The sequence below is a fragment of the Pholcus phalangioides genome, unplaced genomic scaffold (genome assembly GCF_987345545.1).
Source record: "Pholcus phalangioides strain wild (caught in Gottingen) unplaced genomic scaffold, Ppha-v1.0 ptg000001l_1, whole genome shotgun sequence".
Classification (NCBI taxonomy): domain Eukaryota; kingdom Metazoa; phylum Arthropoda; class Arachnida; order Araneae; family Pholcidae; genus Pholcus; species Pholcus phalangioides.
In genome coordinates this window covers 1,479,910-1,491,921 of record NW_028301594.1, presented here as the reverse complement: position 1 = coordinate 1,491,921, position 12,012 = coordinate 1,479,910, and the positions used below count along the sequence as shown (strand labels likewise).

Sequence of the window (12,012 nt, the reverse complement as noted above, 5' to 3'; positions counted from 1 at the left end):
ATTCTCATCACTTCATGAAGTCCTCCACAGAATTTCACAATTTTTTGATAACTGGTTTCGCCTGCAGGGTACTTTAAAATAGGGTCTTTTTACAATGGACGCCCTGTATTACCTAGTCCTTATTCTGATGTAGCCTATTTAAAATTTAATACCACGGGAGAACCACAGATATATAAGACGTTATGTTTAATTAGGACGAATACATAAATTCAATCGAATCATCTGTTATACACAGAAAAATATCGATAAACTTAGTCTATGGCCGTGAACAAATTTCCAGGAAGTTTTTTGTGAAACGATGTATCGAGTAAAAACACCAGAGGGAACGAATGCAGCCCCAGTAACCGTAGAATGGCTGTTTGTCCGAGAGCTGATTAATCGCAACGTTTCCGGAGAACTTCGGTATTGTCATTGTGGTCAGTGGGATGGTGAATGGGAAGAGGACAAGAAGAGCACGTTATCTCCCCATGAGCTGTCGTTTGCGCCCGATAGCACTCAGTTAATGACCTATCACATACAACATTCTGGAGAGAGGAGAGCTTATACTCCGTATGAGAGAACTTCAAGAGATTTGTTGTCTGTGATGTTATGAGACACGTGATCCAGTAGAGATCACCTTGAAAAAAGTATCAAAAACTCCATTTATATTGGGAAAAAAGTGCTCATTATTTTTACACTGCAATTACTGATTACTTATTTCTTAGAACTGGTCGATTGTGATTCGAGAGATTTCTTATAATTCCCACTGAATTCGCAGTAAAATATGCTATCTATTATTTTGCCGGGGGCGGGGGTTATTGAAATATTGCCTACCAATAGTATAGTTACATTGATTTTATTGATTATAGTAGAAGTTGTGTGTAGAAGCTGAAAGAGTAAAAAGTTATTGAACTAATTTGAGCTAAACTTGATGGGAAATATTCTCCAGACTATGTTAATTCAATTTTTATGGAGAAACAATATACAAGTGCAAATTCTAAAGCCACAACATGCAATTTGCCCAACAAGTGGACTCGAAGAAGGAAAAAAAAAATGAAAATACAAGAATAAAATATAAATATGTGCATACGTTAATAAATTATATTGAAAAAAGAAATGCTCTTAAAAAATGTGAATGTCATAGAGCCTGAATAAAGTAACATAGCCCTAATAAAGTGATATTTTGAGAAAATGAACTAAGATAAATTTAGTGATGAGTAAACACATACCATCCTTAAAAATATGGTTGTCACCATCCAATAGCCCGTTTATACGCGTCGAGTAGTTTAGTAGTCAACTAAATTTTAAGTCACCAAGTACTTCAAAATGTATGCAGACGTTGAGGGCCGTTTACACGCCGTTTAGCTGTTAAGTTGTCGAGTACACAAGTAGATAAACCGGATACTTTTGTAGGTCCTACGCGCATCATCTAATGATCATTGACTACTATTACTACTAAACCACACATGCACGTATAAACCACAATTATCATTCACTACTACTACTAAAACACACATGCACCTCGTCCATATGCGGAACATCTAACGAACTGGTACATGTTGGAACGTGCGTGTAAGTGTAGTGAAACCTGACGTGAAGTTTGTTTCTGTGTAATGCTTGCTATGTGTAAAGCTGCCATCTGCCACCAGCGTTTCTAACTATCAGTGAAATTATCATTTACTAGATTACTTACGTTGTGACAGTTTTTTTTGAGCACTTGACGACTTTAAAATTTAGTTGGCTATAAAACTACTTGAAGCGTGTAAAAACAGGCCTTCAGCATTAGTAGCTTCTCGATTTTTCTCACCATGCTGATCGAAAATAGCCTGCTTATCAAAAAAGCTTTTGAAGCTTCCACCAAGTGGCAAAAGAATACTGAATATGTGTCATGTCGTCTTTCCATGGTTTCATAAATTTTACTGATCCGCATTGTAAATGATATATTCCAATTAAAAAAAATGCTCCATCTTTTTCTACTAATAAGGAATATGCGTACAGTACGAACATTTCTCTCCTAAAGGGAAGACAAAATATGTAGACTTAAAACATTAAAGTAAATGAGATGAATCATTGCCAAAATATAGTCTTGTTAGGCAATATATCACGTAAATGCCGGGAAAAAAGATTAATATAACTATTTTCCCGCTAAGAAACGCTGAATTACGCTATTTTCTCCAAGTCCGGATTTACAACTCGTGTATGTGGAATTTTCACGAGCGTTACAGCACACAGGTGAATGCATAAAATACCAATAGTTGCCTGAATAGTAAAAGCCTCCATCTGAGCAGCATTTGATTCTGATTGGAGAGTTGCAATAAAGCCTAAATCTCACAGCTCTGTTTTAGTTGCATTTCAAAAGTTGATCCTCAATGACTTAATGCAAATACAATTACAAGAGTACAGGAGGGAAATTTCATAAGTATGGCTTCAGCAAGTTCGGCTGCTACATAAACTTTGTACACCCCCCCCCCCCAGGGGGTTGAATTTCGAAAAATCCGTTCTTAATGAGTCTACATTACAATACAAAAATGCTGACCACATTTCATATTTATATTTTCAGCGGTTTCGGTTCGGCGTGATTTCCCTATATGCTACCTTTGAACCCCCCTTTTGGGTTGAATTTCGAAAAACCCTTTCCTAGTGAATCTTTGAGTCAAAAAACAAAACTATTGACGAAATTTGATATTTATAGCTTTAATGGTTTCGGCTCGGCAATGAATGAATCAGTCAGTCAGTCAACACATGTTATTTTATATAAATAGATTTTCGGGCATTTTGAATTCTTTAAGCCTCTTCCCAATTCAAAATAATCGAAGCACATTAGATGCATAACCATTATTTTGATAACAAAGCTATACTCAAGTAGAGAGCACGATCATACTACCGTCTATCGAGTTGAATAATAATAATGCTATACTTCAATGAGCTCATAGAGGGAATGAGCTCAATGAGCTGTTGCAGCACTCCACAAAGACTACTTGATAGGAGTAAGAGTACAAGTCAAGGCAAACAATTTTCGTAATGGATCCAAGGGTCACAAGGGTGGTATTTCAGGTAAACAGCACATCAACCCACTTCAGAAAACGCACAAATGTGGCAACCCTGCTCACATTACGAGCAGCGACAGGAAAATTTTATGCAAGATCTGAAAAAGTTCTTCCTTTCAGTCTCACGGTCAAAAGTACCCCGCTATGTTCTCCTTTTCAACGGTAGTATGAGCGTTATATATAGGGGATAGTATCCCCCCTCCCTTTCCCTCTCCGGATTACTTTGGGACTTTTCCCTTCTCTATTTAGAAAGGCTTAATTGCATGTAACAAGCACTAAACAAAAAAGTCATTTGCAACCTAGATTATGTTCGGTTGAAAAATTGTTCGGCTTAGCGTGTATAAATTATCATCCCTCTAATTTTAGCGGTAGAGATCTTATGAGTTCAGTTTCCCTGAAGTTGAAGTTATTCAACATTTCTCGATGCAGATAAAGATACCAGCTGAACATTCAGCGCTATTTCATCGACTGTGGTGGATTCTCTCTCTCTAAATTTAAATCAGGTTTTTCTTTTATTATAAAAATCGAATTCCTATAGTCTGAGAAGTGAATGAACAAAATTTAACGTCATTTAACTGAAATGTTTTATCCAACAAACCCTTAAACCCTCCTCAGTAATTATGGCAACCATGTCTACACTTGGGTATGGAAACACTACACTCTGATACCTTCTGGAATACGTATTTGCATGAATACGTGCATGATATTCCGAAAAAAATTGTTCGTAAAATTTCATGGCTTAGATCGAAACATGTGTGAAACGACCCTACGAAGCGGGTTTAATTGCGTGTGTAACAAAGGAAACGACGCTTTAACTCATATCGGGAAATTGGTTGTTCTCGTGGAAATTATTTCCTGGAAAAGTTTTCGCCTTTCATCCGTCAGTTGCATTCGCTGCATGTGTGCGTGTGAATCTAACCAAACCGCCAATGTCTCGAGCTCGTAAAGAACCAAATGCAAAAGATAAAAAAAATAAGAAAGAAATTGACCGCCGAGAAACCAAAATTTATGGCTGCAATTTGGTTGCCATTCATTTTCATTGACGCGAAACACGTCGTCAGCGCTTGGAGGGATATACGTATAACAAGCAAGCAACAGTTGAATTCCTGCAGCACAAAAAAAAAGTATTTTTCGTGAGCTCTATCGTCTACCCGTTATATTAGAGGTTCATCTTCTGATGCAACACCATCGATCCTTGTTAACTATCTTTTTTTTTTTCGTACTTAGATGGTGTTGATGAGTGATGATCCCACATTCCATTACGTGACTTCAGTAATTTTTCTCCTAGAGCGTTGGCATTTACGTGCATTGGCAGTTACGCGAAAGTCCGTTCGGTGCGAAAAAATTTGCTAAAGTATGGAGTTTCCTGAAACAAAAGAAATATTCGATAACAATAATGTGTGTATGTGGTGCGAAAAGATGTCTATCTACGTAGAGATATTCCAGGCCCGTTCCATCGGGATTGCTAATAGGTACATCATGAGTTCACAAACTCCGGCCCACGTTCCAATTCAAAAACTGTTCATTTGAACTTTTTCAGTTTTTCACCTTATTTGGTCCTGCAGGAAGTAATTGAGTTTTTTTTACTGTTCTCGGGCAATTAATTCTTGATTAATTAATTTTTGAAATACGTATATGACATCCATATTTGTTATGGACATCTTTTTCTCAGCCACCTCGTTGGGCATTTTGCCTGTTGTGGCGTTGTATTTGTATTTGTGTGTATTTGTATAATTCCAATTTTTTTTAACGAATATTCGCGACGCATTTTAAAAATGAATAATGAAGTTCGAAGAAAAAAATTATGAATAAATTTTTTCAACTTGATAATTTTGAACAAGAAAATTCTCATAAAACAGTGCGGTTCGCGCCAAAATACTTATCAAGGTATCGAGATTTGTTTTTTGATAAAAATAAGAAAAGTTCAAAATTTCGCTTACTGATAGCATTGTATATATCACTTATAGCACTAATATCTAGCAATCTATGCATATATAATAACATGTCCTGACTGACAGATTCATCATCACCGAGCCGGAACCACTGAAGCTATAAATATCAAATATAGTCAATAGTTTTATTTCATAACGTAAATACTCACCAAGAAGGGGGTTCTAAAATTCGACCGCTATGAGAGTCAAAAGGGAGGGGGGGTGGTAGTTCAACGGTAACACATTGAAATCACGCCGAACCGGAACCGTAATTACGAAATTTGGTCAGTAGTTTTACTTGATGACGTAAGAACACTTTAAGAAAGCGATTTTTCAAATTCGACTCCTAAAGGGGTCAGAAGAGGGTTCCAAGGTTATGCAGCGAAATCATGCTGAGCCGAAACCGCTGAAGCTATAATTACGAAATTTGGTCAGTGTTAGTTTGTAATGTAGAGGCTCTCCAAAACGGGATGTTTCAAAATTCAACATCAAAGGGGGCTCATATGGGGGTGTTTCAAAGGTGGCGCAATATGGCGCAATCATCGTTGAGTCAGAAGCTATAAATATGAAATTTGGTGAGTATTATATTTTATAATACAGACAATCACATACTACGACGGCATTTCTGAAATTTTACCCCCGTCGTGGTGCAAATGTTATATGGGGGAAATCATTGCAGAATAATTTTCGGATAACCTAATTCAAGCGAGCGAAGTCGTCGGTTACAGCTAGTAGCAGATAAAATGTGACGCAAACAGTGTATAATTAATGTTACGATTTGCGTCACATAGCACTCTCACATTTCAATGTGAACATCCTTTTAACCGTTTAGACACAGCCAAAGCTGGAATGAATGTTCATATTGAAATAGGGTAATTTTATGTAACGCCAATTGAGTAATAAATCATAATTATGCACTGTTTGTGCCGCATTTTATATGTTATATGTAGTTATTTGTGATATAGCGCCATCTGCGAGTGAAATTTCGATCATTTTCGTCGCATCACTGCCATTTTCTGCACTCGAGGGATAATTTTGCCGGGCCCTACAGTTTAATGCCGATTCCGAACGGCATCCCTTTTTATATAATTGTATATTTTTTCTTCTTTAGGTCAATTGGCGCGCATAATCTGCGTAGTAACTTTAAACGCCAAGCGTGCGCGAAACTCTGCCACAGGACTCCCTGCGGTAGAAATCTTTTATTGTGTGTTGATGTCGCCGTTTCTGTTGTACCGCTGTGTCAGGAAGGTTTCTGACAAGGAGGCACCGGGTTTTGAACTTGCGACACCTCTAAACATCCTTTGGTACTTCCAGCGAGTATCTTATTGCCCCTGGGCCACCGCACTCGTGATATTTCGAAATTTTCTGCATATTTAAAATGAAAAATTCGACGCGTTGATAATTATTTTGATGCGTACATAATCCCCACCTTTTTTTTTATGTCGATTAGTTGATTTTTTAATATTTTTTTTTAATGTGCCCAGGACTTTTCGCCTGGACTTTTCTCAAAAATGAACTCACCGGCACATTTACAGATAGCTTAAGTGACCCGTGGCACAATTACAGAGCATTTAAGTGGTCTGTGGCGCAAATTTTCGGATCACTCAAGTAGGCGCATAGAACATTCAAAAATCACTGAAGTGTCCCGCGGCACATTTACTTGAGTGAACCACCGCACATTTACGAACACTCAAGCGGTCCGCGGTACATCTATCGATCCCTTTAGTGACGGGCACACTTTTAGAGAATTTAAGCTGTCCGTAGTGAAGTTCTACATCTCCCGATTAAAAAGTCTCGCCTTCCCCCCCCCCCCCCGAGAGGTGATGCTGTCTTTGTAGACTGCACATCGGTAAGAACCGGCACCAGTCAGCACCTCCTAGAGATAGAAGCCCTCCGCCTCGTAACGTCAGCAATTAGTCCATTTTCCCTCAGAATATCCAGGGAAAAATTCCGCTGCACGTGCCAATATCATCGTTGTTCGGGAAAGAAATGATCGGGTTCTTTGCGATTTCTAAGCCCCCACATCTAGGAAGGTTCTACGCCAAAATAACAAGAAACGAAATAGTATGCTGTGGTTCAAAATGTGGCAACTTGCAAGGTAGTCTTAATGACGTTACAATGAACTTGACAACGCATGCGGTGGCCTTCTATCTCTAGGAGGTGCTACACCAATAGGAGCTACTACTACTAAACCACACATACACCTCGTATTCCGCAGAGGAATGTGGAAAAGTCGTCCGAGCCGCAACCTATCTCTCCAATCAGAAATGCATGCTGAAATAAATATGTTATATTCTAATATTTCTATGACATTCCCTGTGGCGGTGACTAGTTTCGTGTTTGGGCGGAAATTTGATATACGAGTCATTCATGTAAATAACTGTTTCTTTTGCTGAAATTTCCAAGCAGTTATGCTTCATCACAACGTAAACGTAAACGAAAAAAAACTCAAAAAACCTACCGTAAGAATCTTAAACGTAACCATTTTCCTTTTCCTTTTTGCCTGCTATAAGAACATTTGATCCTGTTGTTCTTCATGGCATATCCTGTTTGAGGCAAAGGTCAGATCGCAAACACCTGACGGCTTTCGAAACTATTTCCGTGATCCAAAGTCATAAACACAGAAGCCTTCTACATATATATATATTTTTGTCCTTCGAGCAATTCCCGGAGTGTTTATCTACTGTAAAAAGCTTCAGGAACTCGTCCACTCTGAGACATTACCTTGAAATAGTAACATATTTTTTTCCCCTCCAAAATGACTGACATATTTTTCTCTTAAAAAAATTACGTACATAAAGTTTTTATGTAGCTATAGAATATTTATTTATATTCACATCAATGTTAAGAGACTCAGGAGAAAACTCAATTTAATTAATTGACAACTAATTAATGTAGTTATTAGATTGTCAAGTCTGGGGGGGGGGGTTAATGTTAAACACTTATCAAACTGTCTTTATGTTGGACATTAATTATGCGAAGAAAATACTCACCAAAAATGTTACTGGAAGAGGTCGTTAATGAAGTCCGTAAGTATATTTTGTCAATCTGGATACAGGATAAGTGTCCTTCATTAATTAATAACATGTTGAAAAATAAGTAAGCTTAGAGTCAATTTATATTCACTGTCGCTTGGGTTGGAAATAAGCTGATTTAATCTGATTTCGTTTTGAGATGATGATGATAATAATTTTAATGAGTATATGTTAATATTTTTCCTGCTTCAAGTCATTTTACGTCGTATTAAGGGAAGATAAATATTCTGCGGCTGCAATTGATGGTTTAATGTTATTCCTTCTGAATATTCATGAGTATATTGGTATGGCCCGTTCTCTTTTTAAACTTGCGTTTTCCTTATATCGTGGTTAGATTTAATGTACAATCGGTTTTGGAGAAAAGTGAGTAAGGATTTACGATAGATGTAAGACATCGGACCATTATCTGGACTCTACATCCTTGACCTTGGGCTAGGAGTTTTACCGGGTTTCGCCTACTTTATTTTGATAGGTAGTTTTTTCAATTTGTAACTTTTGACCTTTCACTTAGAAATTCCTGGGAATACGGTAAGGAAGAAGTGAATCTGTAAGAAACCCAGCGACTCGAGCGCAAGTGAGGTCTGTCAGACATTCTTTAACTGCTCCGTCAATTGTAAACTGCGAGTGAATGTTGCCGTGACTGCGGCGATCGCGTAGTTTATCGTCGTCCTCGAGATTGTCTTTGTCGTTACCACCTATGGCAGGCAGTCAAAATTGCAGTTAAACACTTCATTTCGTCTTCGTAGGGACCAGTAGTTGGTTCCGAGCAAACTGAAAATCAGCAAAAACGTGCATCAGATTGCCGCCATTAAATTGTTGTTTTTTTATCAAGAAAAGAATTCATGACCAAAATGTGTACGGACACGTGGTTTTTTTTAAAAGTCTGCATGCTCTCGGCGGAAATTTGGACAGCTGTGAGGTCAAACTTCAAGACTGCTATTTTTCTGCAGTTTTCTCCGACTTCAAGGAGTGATCGCGAGTATCAAAAATGTATTGCCACAACCAGAAATACATTTCGAAAATGTGTTCGTTTCAATAAAAAATAATAATAAATCATTGCTTCAATATTGGTAGTAGATAGAAGCATCAACTGTTATCAGGCGGTATGTAGGCCAGAACCAGATACATCAGTCACCTCTTCCCGGGGTAAAAAAAAACGGCACTGCATTATAGATCGAAGTTGTGAGATACCCAAAACCTCACATGACTAAAAATTCTATATGATTTATATGATAAATACCGATTATACTAGAATTATTAAACTTATCTCATTTTGTAAACTCGAGAAGAAATTGAGGACAATCATGAGTACAAAAATGATGGATTTATAATATTGCTCCGGTCAGTATTTCAAACGCCATTAACGTTCATCATTCTAAAGTATGTATAATCAATCAATATTTCCGTAATTACTTTAACCTTTCATGACCTCGACTCATAAGTCGATGTGTAGTTAATGATTAATATTCGATGTAAACTAATGCATTTTTCAAGAATTTAATTTCAGACAGGAATCCATTTTTCACGAGAATATGAAACCTAAAGATAACATCCACTAATTACCATAAAATTAATAGAAAATGTATAAATTGAGTTCAAAGCTGGTGAATCAAAAATTTTAATGGCTGTAGCTACACAAGCCTGTCTTAATCAGATATCAACGATTACAGCATACAATATCCGATTATGCGGGGAACAATTCAATTGCTATTTTACAACGTTAGTACAGTTTATATATTAAGAACTGATGAAGAATCAACATTAATAAAGCGTGTCGAATAAATCATATGTCAAAAATGAAACGAAGATAATATTCAATTACAATGATCAAATAGCCTAATAGCAATGATTTCTGTTTTTCATTAGGAAAGTTAGCGCCCTCTATTAACTCAAGAGAACAAAAATTAAATTATTAATTGTGCGTATTGAAGAAAAACTGAATAATTATAGTCCAGCACCTACTCTTAAATTTAACATATTTTTCATTCATTCCAAATGATCCATTCAATAAAAACATGTTTGTAGTGGTTGATGTGTATTAATAGTTGACGTGAGAAGCGCAATTAAGAGGGAAAAAGTCGTTCAAATTAGTATATATTTAGCGGGGAATTTTAACATTGTCTTTCTATATGAAGGAAATTTCGGTGCCGAAGGATTTTATACGTTTAAGCGGAGGAATCCGTTTATCCGTTATTCGATTAAGTGGGGCCGACTGTATATGAAAATTTTTCTTCTCCATTTATTTTTAGAACAAAACGGGGAAGACCGGGTTTGTGTGTCTGGAATGCTCTGCATATAAAATGGCTGACCATTTGAGGGAGTACAATCTGATCGAAGACAAATATGAAATTCATGAGGTATTTCTTATCTGAGAGGAAAACAAGTCGTATAAACATGTTTTCGAGAAATTTTTCTTTAGAAAATACGCATACATATTTTATAACTCGTTCATTTATATAACTCGCATACATATATTTCAGCGAGTTTTATCTGAAAAATATATTGATAAGTATTTTCCAAACTCTCAGATATTTAGATATCATGATATTGTTTTTTCCAGGGAATTTTATTAAATCATATTTCTTCGTGTGTTTTTATTTCTCTACACAGAGATTGTTATTTATATCTTTTGATGTACAGGGCGACTTAAAATTCTACAAAAATTTGGAAGGGCTAAAATTAACCATGTGCACTTATAAAAGAATAACCAGGAACTCATTTGAAAGTGTGCAGTTTGTCCTGGATTTTAGACTCACCTAAAACCGCCGTTAGGGGTAAAATTGACCCCCCACCCCTATAAGAAATTCAAGTCCTTTTAAAAGTAACTGTTGTTTCATTGATGACTTATGTTGAAATAACATATATACAGTTATAACGTTGACCACTTTTAACGTCATTTTCTCGAAGCTTTGCTTGCATAATTGACAAAAAGTTTTACGCGTTTTCAAGCAATCACTCCGCTTATGAAGTCATTTTTATTAGGTTCTAGAGATGACGTCATACCCAGGTCTGACTATAAGATTTGGCCTATTTCACGATGTGCGTGTGCACGAGTACAAATTATAATAGAGCAGAAAAGGGTGATTTGGTTTAACACATATTATAAATTAGTACGTGTCTCAGAGCGATATTATGATATGAATCCTCGATATTTTCTAAAGCTTGTTAGACATCAGCACAAGTTTGAACACTATATACACTGGACATTGGTATTCTTAGCAGCTATCAGAAGCCTTATTCTGTCTCTTGCACAGTTGAAAGGTACATTTGTTTCGTTTTTTGGTGTGTAGGAGAATTGGAGGACATTTTTTGCGCGAAGCATCACGCAAGCAGAAATCCTGGGCGTGATACTGTGAAGCCCAAGGATTTCTTGAGAAGTATTCAACCCATTGACTGTGACAATGTCAAGAACGTTGTAAAATACATAAATAGGATGCCTGCGAGTTCCGTACCTTGTAGTGTATTTCCTCGGCATCTCGTATGCCACATTTAGTACTATTGCAATAAGTGGCAGTGTTCAGTTTTTTTAGTGCTTTCATCTGCAGACGCATCGCATTCGTACAAGATGCTAAGAATTACGAAATTATTTTTACTCTTGCACCTATAAATCGTGAGTGTGTTGTTTAGTTTTCTCAATGTCACAGGACAATATTGTGGCTTTGAAGTAACACGTGCAATTGTGGTTTTCTTTACAGAATGGTTCATCTTCAAGTTCCATAAATATAAAACAGTTGGCAGTTGTGACAGTGCGTCCAGACTTTAGACGTGCTTGCAATAATACTACACACTCTAAAAATTGAGCATTTATTGTTCGCTCTTTATCTTTGCCAAAATACGGATAGTTGTTCAAGACATAGTTGAGGATATCACAACAGTTGCTAAACAGAACTTGATTATTTGAGGAACAGGGCTCATTTGCCATGCATTGGATGAATTTGAATCGTTATTTATATGGCAACAATTGCTCATCAACGGTTAATTTTGATCCAGGACTATGCTGTGTTAACAGTTTTCCGTCAG

The 12,012-nt window shown here is 36.8% G+C and overlaps 1 protein-coding gene across 1 annotated transcript in view; it reads left to right on the top strand.

Moving 5' to 3' along the window:
- LOC149089642 (follicle-stimulating hormone receptor-like) overlaps positions 1-12,012 on the top strand; it is a 121,948-nt gene that overhangs the window by 55,604 nt on the left and 54,332 nt on the right. The gene's annotated exons all lie outside the window — the stretch shown is intronic.